Source organism: Melozone crissalis, unplaced genomic scaffold (genome assembly GCF_028551555.1).
Source record: "Melozone crissalis strain CALT ecotype California unplaced genomic scaffold, PUWL_Pcris_2 ptg000365l_1, whole genome shotgun sequence".
NCBI classification, from domain to species: domain Eukaryota; kingdom Metazoa; phylum Chordata; class Aves; order Passeriformes; family Passerellidae; genus Melozone; species Melozone crissalis.
In genome coordinates this window covers 50,819-62,106 of record NW_026536108.1, presented here as the reverse complement: position 1 = coordinate 62,106, position 11,288 = coordinate 50,819, and the positions used below count along the sequence as shown (strand labels likewise).

Here is an 11,288-nt window from a genome sequence, read left to right as displayed (position 1 = left end):
AGTGGCACCAGTACTGCCCCAGGGACATGGCACTTGAGGGGCTCTTGCTGACACGAGGAGCTGCTGGCACTTGAGGAGCTGGTGACACTTGAGGGGCTCTTGGTGACATGAAGAGCTGGTGGCACTTGAGAGCTGGTCACACTTGAGGGGCTCTTGGTGACACAAGGAGCTGATGGCACTTGAGGGGCTGGCAGCACTTGAGGGGCTCATGGTGACATGAGAAGCTGGTGGCACTCAAGCATCCACAAGTCTCTCCAGTGACATCACTACCCCGATGAACACACTGCAGTGACATCACTGTCCCCGCAGCAGCCTCGGGATGTCCTCAATGGCTTTTTGGCACCGCTCGGCCACTGCGCGGCTGCCGGGGCCACTGGAGACACCTTGGCCACCACAGGGACTCAAGAGGATGTTGTCAATGAGCTCAAGTGTCCCCAGCAGGTGATCCTTGGCCAGGCGGGTGCTGGCGCGCCACAGCCGCTCAGACTCTGCCACTTCATCCAGCTTGGACTGGGGGACTTCAGGGGACGCCTCGTTTGTCCCCTTCAGGCTGGCCTCGATGTCCCTGAGCTGCCACTCCATGTTCCAGTAGAACAAGGCGACTCTGTCACACGCGGCCACCAAGCGCTGCAGTGGCTCCAGGGCCACCGCTGCCCAATGTCCCCACCTGGTGGCCACCACTGCCCACCTGGTGGCCACCCCAGCTTCTCCCATGGCCTCATTGGTAGTTGCCGCCACCGGGGCATCGTGCGGGGCCATTTCCCAGGTCACGTCCTCCCTGATCAGGGCCACCATCAGCTGCCGGGCTGTGACCACCTTCCTGCAGCCGTCTTGGAGCTTGGTGGCCTCTCTGGCTAGCTGGTCCCAGCTGTCCACAAGCTTGGCCACCAGCTCCCACCGTGCCTTGGCCGTGAATCTCATATCGGCCCAGGTGATCCCAGGGGTTGCCCTGAGAGTGGCCAGGGCCCGGCCCAGGGAGGGGACACCACCGTGGCTCAGGATCTTATGGAGGCTCCGGATGAAGTTCTTCACATCTTCATGCAGGGAGTCTTGGGAATTGCGTAGGCAGGTGGCCCTGTGTGGCCCGGTCACGGTGGCCACCACCTCACCCAGGATGGCCACCACGTCCACCATCACCTGCAGCTGTGGAGGGGACACCTGGGGAGGGGACAGGGGAGGTGTCAGGGACCTGGTGGCACTAGTGGCCTCCTGGAGTGGCCCCCTGCCCCCAAGGGGTGCCCTTTGTCCCTCCATCCCTTTGTCAGCCTCTTGTCCCCTCTGCCACCCCCCACCAGCCCCCCTGTCCCCGCATTGCCCCCTCCCTCCTGCAGTGTCACTTTCGTCCCACTCTCTCCCCCACCTCCCCATCGCACCTCTTGGAGCTCTGTGCTCACTGGGGACACCTTGGGGATGCTCTGAGGACACTCTGGGGGTTGAAGGAGCCTTGGGATGTCCTCGGTGGCTCTTTGGCACCGCTCGGCCACCCCACAGGCACTGGGGCTGGTGGGATCACCGGTGAACAAGAACTTGATGGCATCTGGAACTGCCTTCAGCAGGTGACCCTTGGCCAGGCGGGCGTTGGCCTCCCACAGCCGCTCAGCCTCGGCCACCTTGGCCACCAAGGCCTTGGGGACTTTGGAGGACTCCTCATTTGTCCCCTTCAGGGCAGCCTCAATGTCCCTGAGCAGGCGCTGCATCTCCCGGGGGAACGCGGTGGCTTCGTCACATGAGGCCACCAAGCGCTCCAGCAGCCACAGGGCCACCTCCAGCCGCTGTCTCACCATGGTGGCCCTTGCTGCCTCGCTGGCAGCCACCCTGGCCTCTCTTCTCACCCGGGCTTCAGGCCTGGCCACCACCTCGGCCCCCTCCTCCCCGCCCAGGGCCTGACCCAGCTCCACCATGTTTTCCTGAGCTGTCCCATCATGGGCAGCCTCGTCCTGCAGCTTCCTGGCCCGGGCGGTGGCAGTGGCCGCCCTGTTGGCCGCCTCAGTGACCACCCCCCTGCAGGTGTTGTGGAGCTTGGTGGCCGTCCTGGCCAGCTTGGCCCATCTGTCCACAAGCACAGACACCGACCGCTGCCACTTGCTGGCCACCATTGTCACATGGTCCCATTCGGTCCATTTGGTGCTCTTGTAGGCAGTAAGGGCCTGGCTCAGGGAGGTGAGAGGGTCACCATCATTGTAGGTGGGAGGTTCATCATCATTGTAGGTGACATTGCGGTGCCACCAGGTGTCATCTGTGCAGTACAGGGTGACGCGGAGGTTCTCAGTGAAGTCCACCAGGTCCCAGTACAGGCTCGCTGTGGACACGGGCAGCATCTCCTCGTCCCGCCTGGGCAGGGTGGCCAGCAGCTCACCCAGGATGGCCACCATGGTGACCTGTGGCTGCAGCAGGGCTGGGAAGAGCTGGGGAGGGGACAGGGGAGGTGTCAGGGACCTGGTGGCACTTATGGCCTGCTGGGGTGTTCCCCATCCACTGCGGTGTTCCTTTTGTCCCCTCCGTCCCTTTGTCAGCCTCTTGTTCCCTCTGTCACCCCCTGTCTATCCCCTCATAGCCCGTTCCACCCAGCGCTCCCATTGCCGTCCACTCTGCCACTCCCCTCAGCCCCCATGTCCCCTCTCCCCCCATGTGTCCCCTCTTCCCCCCCTTTCCCCGCCACCCCTCTGTCACCTCCCCCCTTCCTGCCACTCCCTCCTGTCCCCTTTGCGAACCCCTGTCCCCTCCTGCCATCCTTCCTGTGTCCCCCCCATTCCCCCATTGCCTCCCCTTCCATCCCAGTGTCCCCTCTGTCCCCCTCTCCCCCAGCCCCGTCACACCTCTTGGAGCTCCATGCTCACTGGGGACACCTTGGGAATGTTTTGGATACTCTCTGGGGGTCGAAGGAGCCTTGGGATGTCCTCAGTGGCTCTTTGGCACCGCTCGGCCACCACACAGGCACTGGGGCTGGTGGGACCACAGGTGAAATAGAAGTCGATGATGTCTTGAAGTGTTCCCAGCAGGTGATATTTGGCCAGGCAGGCGTTGGCCTCCCACAGCCGCTCGGCCTCAGCCACCTTGGCCACCAAATCCTCGGGGACTTTGGAGGACACCTCATTTGTCCCCTCCAGGGTGACCTCGATGTCCCTGAGCAGGCGCTGCAGCTCCCGGGGGAACGCGGTGGCTTTGTCACACGCGGCCACCAAGCGCTCCAGCAGCCCAAGGGTCACCTCCATCAGCTGTCTCACCATGGTGGCCCTTGTTGCCTCACCGGCAGCCTCCATGGCCTCTCTCCTCGCCTTGCCCTCCTCACTGCCCAGGACCTGACCCAGGTCCCCCATGTTTTCCTTAGCTGTCCTATAAAGGGAAGCCAAGTTCTGCAGCTCCCTGGCCCAGGCGGTGGCCCTGCCCGCCCTGTCGGCCGCTTCAGAGGCCACCTCCTTGCAGATGTCACGGAGCTTGATGGCCTTTGTGGCCACCTGGGCCCAGCTCTTCTCGAGCGTATCCACTGACCGGTGCCACTTGCTGGCGGCCATTGTCACACGCTTCCGGGATGTCCATGGGGTGCTCTTGTAGGCGGCCAGGACCTGGCTCAGGGAGGTGACAGGGTCATCTTCATTGGAGGTGACATTGTGGTGCCTGCAGGTGTCATCAATATTGCTCATGGTGGCCCAGAGCTCATTGGTGAATTCCTCCAGATCCCAGTATGGGCACCCTGGGGACATGAACACCAGCATCTTCTCATCCACCCTGGGCAGGGTGTCCAGCAGCTCCCCCAGGATGGCCACCACGGTGACCTGTGGCTGCAGCAGGACCAGAGACAGCTGGGGAACAGACAGGGGAGGTGTCAGGGACCTGGTGGCACTTGCGGCCTCCTGGGGTGGCCCCCCAGCCACCAAGAGGTCCCCTTTATCCCCTCCATCCCTCTGTCAGCCTCTTGTTCCCTCTGCCACCACCCTGCCCCCACTGCTGTCCCTCTGCCTCCACCCTCCATCCTCTGTGTCCCTCCCATCCCCCTATTCCCCCCCTCTCCCTCCCCCTTGCCCCGTCACACCTCTTGGAGCTCCTTGCTCAGTGGGAACACCTTGAGGACACCTTGGGGATGTTTTCGGGGTCGAAGGAGCCTTGGGATGTCCTTGATGGCTCTTTGGCACCGCCGGGCCACCCCAGTGGAGCTATTGTCACCAAAATTGAAATAGAACTTGACGATGTCATCAACTGCCCCCAGCAGGTAATCCTTGCCCAGGCAGGTGGTGGCATCCCACAGCCACTCGAACTCGGCCACCTTGGCCACCAAGTCCTTGGGGACATTGGGGGACGCCTCATTTGTCCCCTTCAGGGCAGCCTCAATGTCCCCAAACTTTTGCTGCAGCTCCCGGTGGAACTTGCTGGCTTCTTTACATGCGTCCACCAAGCGCTCCAGCCGCTCCAGGGCCACCTCCAGCTGCTGTCTCCTCCTGGTGGCCCTTGTTGCCTGGGTGGCAGCCACCATGGCCAATCTCCTCACCTGGGCTCCATGCCCGGCCACCACCTCAGCCCCCTCCTCCCTGCCCAGGGCCTGACCCAGCTCCCCCATGTTTTCCTGAGCTGTCCCATAACAGGCAGCCTCGTCCTGCAGCTCCCTGGGCCGGGCGGTGGCAGTGGCCTTCTCAGAGGCTGCCTCATTGACCGCCTCCCTGCAGGCATTGCGGAGCTTGGTGGCCTTCCTGGCCAGCTGGGCCCACCTGTCCGCAAGCATTGACACGCGCCACACGCTGGCTGCTGTTGTCACATTGAACCAGGTGGTCCATGGCGTGCTCTCGTAGGCGGCCAGGGCCCGGCTCAGGGAGGTGACAGGGTCACCAATACCGTCGCGGTCCTTGCAGTGGTACCAGACACACTCAGTGTACCCCATGGTTTTCCAGAGATCATAGGTGAATTCCTTCAGGTCCCTGTGTAGGCACCCTGGGGGCAACAGCAGCATCATCTCCTCATCCTCCCTGGGCAGGGTGTCCAACAGCTCGCCCAGGATGGCCACCACGGTGACCTGTGGCTGCAGCAGGGCTGGGGACAGCTGGGGAGGGGACAGAGGAGGTGTCAGGGACCTGGTGGCACTTAGGGCCTCCTGTGGTGGCACCCTGCCCCTGAGGGGTCCCATTTGTCCCTCCATCTTTTTGTCAGGCTCTTCTTCCCTCTGCCACACCCTGCCCCTCCCCTCAAAGCCCCTCCCACCCCCTGCCCCCAATGCTGTCCCCTCTGCCACACCTTCCAGCCCCCCATGTCCCCTCCCCACCGTGTACCCCCCATTGCCCTCTGCCCCCTTACCCCTTTTCCCTCCACTCCTCTGTCACCTCCCCACTTCCTGCCACTCCCTCCTGTCCCCTCCCACCATCCCTGTGTTCCCTCCATCCCCAATAATTGCCCCTTCCCCCTCAGGGTCCCCTCAGTCCCCCCTCCCCCGTTAAACCTCTTGGAGCTGCATTCTCACTGGGGACAACTTGGGGAAACTCTGGGGACACTCTGGGGGTTGAAGGAGCCTTGGGATGTCCTCGATGGCTCTTTGGCACCGCTCGGCCACCTCACAGGGGCTGTTGGGACCACCATTGAACAAGAACTTGATGTCTGGAACTGCCCCCAGCAGGTGATCCTTGGCCAGGCGGGCGTTGGCCTCCCACAGCCGCTCAGCCTCGGCCACCTTGGCCATCAAGTCCTCAGGGACATCGGGGGATGCCTCATTTGTCTTCTTCAGAGCAGTCTCGATGTCTCTGAGCAGGCGCTGCTGCTCCCGGGGGAACGCGGTGGCTTCGTAACATGCAGCCACCAAGCGCTCCAGCAGCCCCAGGGCCGCCTCCACCCGCTGTCTCACCATGGTGGCCCTTGTTGCCTCGCTGGCAGCCTCCATGGCCTCTCTCCTCACCTGGGCTTTGTAGATGTCCTCCTCCTCGGCCCCCTCCTCCCCGCCCATGGCCTGACCCAGCTCTCCCATGTTTTCCTGAGCTGGCACATAAAGGGCAGTCCAGTCCTGCAGCTCCCTGGCGGTGCCCACCCTGTCGGCCGCCTCAGTGGCCACGTCTCTGCAGGTGTTGTGGAGCTCGGTGGCTGCCCTGGCCAGCCGGGTCCACCTGTCCACAAGCACAGCCACCAACCCCTGCCACTCATTGGCCGCCATTGTCACATCATTCCAGGTGATCCCTGGGGTGCTCCTGCAGGCTTCCAGGGCCTGGCTCAGGGTGGTGACAGGATCCTTATCATCAGAGGTGACATTGCGGCGCCACCAGGTGTCATCAACGCAGTACACGGTGACCCGGAGGTCCCTGGTGAAGTCCGCCAGGTCCCAGTACAGGCGCAATGCAGACACAGGCAGCAGCATCTCGTCCCTCCTGGGCAGGGTGGCCAGCAGCTCGCCCAGGATGGCCACCACGGTGACCTGTGGCTGCAGCAGGGCCACGGAGAGCTGGGGAGGGGACAGGGGAGGTGTCAGTGACCTGGTGGCACTTGTGGCCTCCTTGGGTGGCCCCCTGACATTGAGTAGTCCCCTTTGTCCCCTCTGTCCTTTTGTCAGCCTCTTGTTCCCTCTATCCCACACTGCCCCTTCCCTTGTAGCCCTTCCTGCCCCTGCTCCCACTGCTGTCCCTTATGCCAGCACCCATGTCCCCTCCCCTCCTTATTCCCTCCATTCCCCACTGCCCCCTTCCCGCCTTTCCCCTCCCCCTGTCTGTCACCTCCCCCCTTCCAGCCACACCCTCCTGTCCTCTTTGTGACCCACTGGCCCCTCCTGCAAACCCCCATGTCCGCCCCATCACCTATTGCCCCCTCCCCCCTAGTGTCCCCTCTGTCCCCCTCTCCCCCCATCCCTCTTTCACACCTTTTGGAGCTCCATGCTCACTGGGAACACCTTGGGGACACCTTGGGGACGCTCTGGGGGTTGAAGGAGACTTGGGATGTCCTCGATGGCTCTTTGGCACCACTCGGCCACCCCACAGGCACTGGGGCTGGTGGGACCAGCAGTGAAATAGAAGCTGATCATGTCTTGAAGTGTCCCCAGCAGGTGATCCTTGGCCAGGCGGGCGTTGGCCTCCCACAGCTGCTCGGCCTCGGCCACCTTGGCCACCAAGTCCTCGGGGACATTGGGGGACGCCTCATTTGTCCCCTCCAGGGTGGTCTTGGTGTCCCTGAGCCGCCACTGCAGCTCCCGGGGGAACGCGGTGGCTTCGTCACACGCGGCCACCAAGCGCTCCAGCAGCCACAGGGCCGCCTCCAGCCGCTGTCTCACCATGGTGGCCCTTGTTGCCTCACTGACAGCCACCCTGGCCTCTCTCCTCACCTGGGCTTCACGCTCGGCCACCACCTCATCCCCCTCCTCCCTGCCCGCGGCCTGACCCAGCTCCCCCATGTTTTCCTGAGCTGTCCCATCATGGGCAGCCTCGTCCTGCAGCCCCCTGGCCTGGGCGGTGGCTGTGGCCGCCTTGGTGGCCAAATCCCAGCAGGTGTCATGGATCTTGGTGGCTTTCTCAGCCAGCTTGGCCCACCTGCTCACAAACGCATACGCCGACCTGTGCCACTTGCTGGCTGCCATTGTCACACGGTCCCGGGTGGTCCCTGGGGTGCTCTTGTAGGCAGCCAGGGCCTGGCTCAGGAAGGTTACAGGGTCATCGTCATCATCGGCGGTGACATTGCGGAGCCACCAGGTTCCCTCAATGCAGTACAGGGTGACCCGGAGGTCCCTGGTGAAGTCCTCCAGGTCCCGGTACAGTCTCCCTGCAGACCCAAGCAGCAGCATCTCCTTGTCCCATCTGGGCAGGGTGTCCAGCAGCTCACCCAGGGTGGCCACCACGGTGACCTGTGGCTGCAGCAAGGCTGGGGACAGCTGGGGAGGGGACAGGGGAGGTATCAGGGACCTGGTGGCCCCCGGCCCCCGAGGGGTTCCTTTTGTCCCTTCCATTCATTTCTCAGTCTCTTGTTCCGTCTGCCACCCCCTCCCCTTGTAGTCCTTCCCACCTCCCTCCCCCAATGCTGTCCCCTCTGTCACCTCAGCAGGCCCCGTGTCACCTCCCTCCCCAGTGTTCCCTCTCTCCCTCTACCTCTCCTCACCCCCCAGCCCGTGTCACACCTCTTGGAGCTCCATGCTCACTGGGGACTCCCTGGGGACACTCTGGGGACACTCCGGAGGTTGAAGGAGCCTTGGGATGTCCTCGATGGCTCTTTGGCACCGCTCGGCCACCCCACAGGCACTGGGGCTGGCGGGACCACCAGTGAACAAGAACTTGATGCTGTCTGGAAATGTCCTCACCAGGTGACGTGTGGCCTGGCGGGCATTGGCCTCCCACAGCCGCATGGCCACGGCCGCCTTGGCCACCAAGGCCTCAGGGACATTAGAGGACTTCGTGTTTCTCCCCTCTGCGGTGGCCTTCATATCGTCGGCCAGGTGCTCCAGCTCCCGGGGGAACGCGGTGGCTTCGTCACACGCGGCCACCAAGCGCTCCAGCAGCCCCAGGGCCGCCTCCAGCCGCTGTCTCACCATGGTGGCCCTTGTTGCCTCTCTGGCAGCCACCATGGCCTCTTTCCTCACCTGGGCTTCAGGCCCGGCCACCACCTCAGCCCCCTCCTCCCTGCCCAGGGCCTGACCCAGCTCCACCATGTTTTCCAGAACTGTCCCATCACGGGCAGCCTCGTCCTCCGGCTCCCTGGCCCAGACAGTGGCAGTGGCCACCATGTTGGCTGCCTCATTGGCCACCTCCTTGCAGGTGTCACGGAGCTTGGTGGCTTTCTTGGCCAGCTGAACCCACCTGTCCGTGAGCGCTCCCAGTGGCATGTACCATCTGGCTAACGGCCAGAGCACACGTTTATGGGGAGGGGGCCCTGGGGTGCTCTCATAGGCGACCAGGGCCTGGCTCAGGAAGGTGAGAGCGTTTTTATCATCGTTGGTGACATTCCAGCCCCGCCAGGTGTCATCAGTGCGGTACAGGGTGGCCCGGAGTTCCCTGGTGAATTCCTCCAGGTCCCGGTGCAGGCTCACTGCAGACCCGAGCAGCGCCTCGTTCTCCCTGGGCAGGGTGGCCAGCAGCTCACCCAGGATGGCCACAGCGCTGTCCTGTGGCTGCAGCAGGGCCGGGGACAGCTGGGGAGGGGACAGGGGAGGTGTCAGGGTCATGGTGGCACTTGTGGCCTCCTGGGCTGGCGCCTGTGCCCTCCTGAGCTCCCCTTTGTCCCCCCCCTGGAGGGCTCTGCTGTGCCCTCTGTCCCTTTGTCACCCTCTCCAACACCTCTGCCACCCCCTGCCGCCTCCTGTTGTCCTCTCCCACCTCTCTGTCACCGTCCCCCTTCCTACTGTGCCCTCCTGTCCCCTTTGCGACCCCCTGTCCCTCCCGCCACCCCCGTGTCCCCTCCATGCCCCACTGCCTCCTTTCACACTGCTCCCCCCCCGTGTCCCCTCTGTCCCCCCCGTGTCCCCTCTGTCCCCTCCCAACCCACCACTCCAGGATTGTCGCACCTCGAGGGGCTCCATGGCAGCTGGGGACGCTCAAGGGACACTCCGGGGATGCCGTGGGGACACTCCGGGGACACTCCAGGGCCACTGTGGGTGACAAACACGCCCGTGTGAATGTTGGGGACAGGCAGGAACGCAGCGCGGCTGCATAGGGGAAACAGGAAGAGGTGATGTCACCGCCACCCCTCCCCCCACTGTGGAACCAGGGCAGGGCCCCAATGTCCCTCCCGATGTCCCCAATGGGACCCCAATGTCCCCTCAGGGTCCCCAGCTAGGCTCAAGTGTCCCCCAATGTCCTGCTGGGGACTCGTGTGACACACCAGGGACCTGTTGGGGACACTGTGGGGACATCGGGGACATCGGGTGACCCAAAATGGGACAGGGGACGTCAGGGTGGCCCCAGTGTCCCCCAGGGAAGCACACGGGGGTGTCCCCAAGGGAAGGGCACAGGGGTGTCCCCAGGGTCCCCAACAGGACCCCGGTGAGTCCCTGGTGTCCCCAGCTGGACATCAGGGGCACTTGTGGGGGAAATCAGGCCAGCACCAGGGCCATGTGGAGACACTCAGGGGACATCGGGGTCCCATTGGGGACATTGGGGAGATATTTGGGACCCTGCCCTGTCCCCGCGTGTCGGGGGGGTCAGGGCAGACAGTGAGGTCACCTCTTCCTTCTTCCTCCATCAGGCCGTGCCACATTCCCGTGTGTCCCCAGCTGGTACCTGAGGGTGTTTGTCACCCGGAGTGTCCCCAGAGTATCTCCAGAGTGTCCCCAGATGTCCCCAGGGGCCATGGAGCCCCTCAGGGTGTGACAATCCCGGGGTGGGGAGACACGGGGGTGACAGAGGGGACCGGGTGGCATGGTAGGAAGGGGGGAGGTGACAGAGGGGTGGAGGGGGCCAAGGGTGGCAGAGGGGACAGTGACAGGGTGGCAGAGGGTGGCAGAGGGGATGACAGAGTGGCAAAGAGACAGAGGGGACAGCAGAGCCCCCCAGGAAAGGGGACAAAGGGGACCCCAGGAGGCCACAAGAGCCACCAGGTCCCTGACACCTCCCCTGTCCCCTGCCCAGCTGTCCCTTCTCAGGTGCTCTGGGCTCTGGTGGCCGTGGTGCCACCCTGGGCAAGGCGACGGCCACCGTGACTGGGCCCCAGAGGGATGAGCAGCAGCGCGTGTCCCCAGAGTGTCCCCAGAGTCCCTGAGGAGCTTTGCCTGGGGCCTCCATAACGCCCTGAAGCACCGTGGTGTCACCTCCCTGGGCCACCGCGATGTCCCCTCCCTCAGCCAGGCCCTGGCCACCCTCGGGTCCACCCCAGGGTCACCTGGGCCAAGGTGAGAGCCTCAGCCTGGGCCTGGCGGGAGTCGGTGGCCCTGCTGGCCCAGAGCCTGGGGGGCCTCTGAGCTCTGTGAGCCTTGCGAGGACAAGGCCACCACTGAGGCCACCACTGAGGTCACCACCCAGGCCAGGGACCTGCAGGATGAGGCCACCTGCAGGGAGACAGCTGGGGACAACCTGGTGGCCACGGCCCAGCAGCCGCCAGTGGCCCTGGACAGGGAGGAGGTGGCCTCGGCAGGGGTTGCATATCAGGCTTGGGTGGCAGCGGCCACTGAGGAGGAGGAGGAGGAGGAGGAGGAGGAGGAGGAGGCAGCCAGTGAGGATGGGACAGTGCTCAGAAGTGGCCCTGGGGCTGCTGGAGCACTTGGTGGTTGCGTGTGAAAGTGCCAGGCATTTCATCTTTGAGATGCACCGCTGGCTCGAGGCCATCAAGGCCATGCTGAAGGGGACAAATGTCCCCAGGGCCTTGGTGGCCACAGGGCCCACCTGGCCATGTGTCACCTGCTGGGGACACTT

The 11,288-nt window shown here is 64.1% G+C and overlaps 1 protein-coding gene across 1 annotated transcript in view; it reads right to left on the bottom strand.

The window, feature by feature from the left end:
* Positions 1 to 4,944: 4,944 nt before the first annotated feature.
* LOC128949996 (uncharacterized) overlaps positions 4,945 to 11,288 on the bottom strand; it is a 40,892-nt gene continuing 34,548 nt past the window's right edge. The window contains exon 2 of the transcript XR_008484297.1: positions 4,945 to 5,029. The gene's annotated coding sequence lies outside the window, so the exon portion shown is untranslated. The remainder of the gene's footprint in view (positions 5,030 to 11,288) is intronic.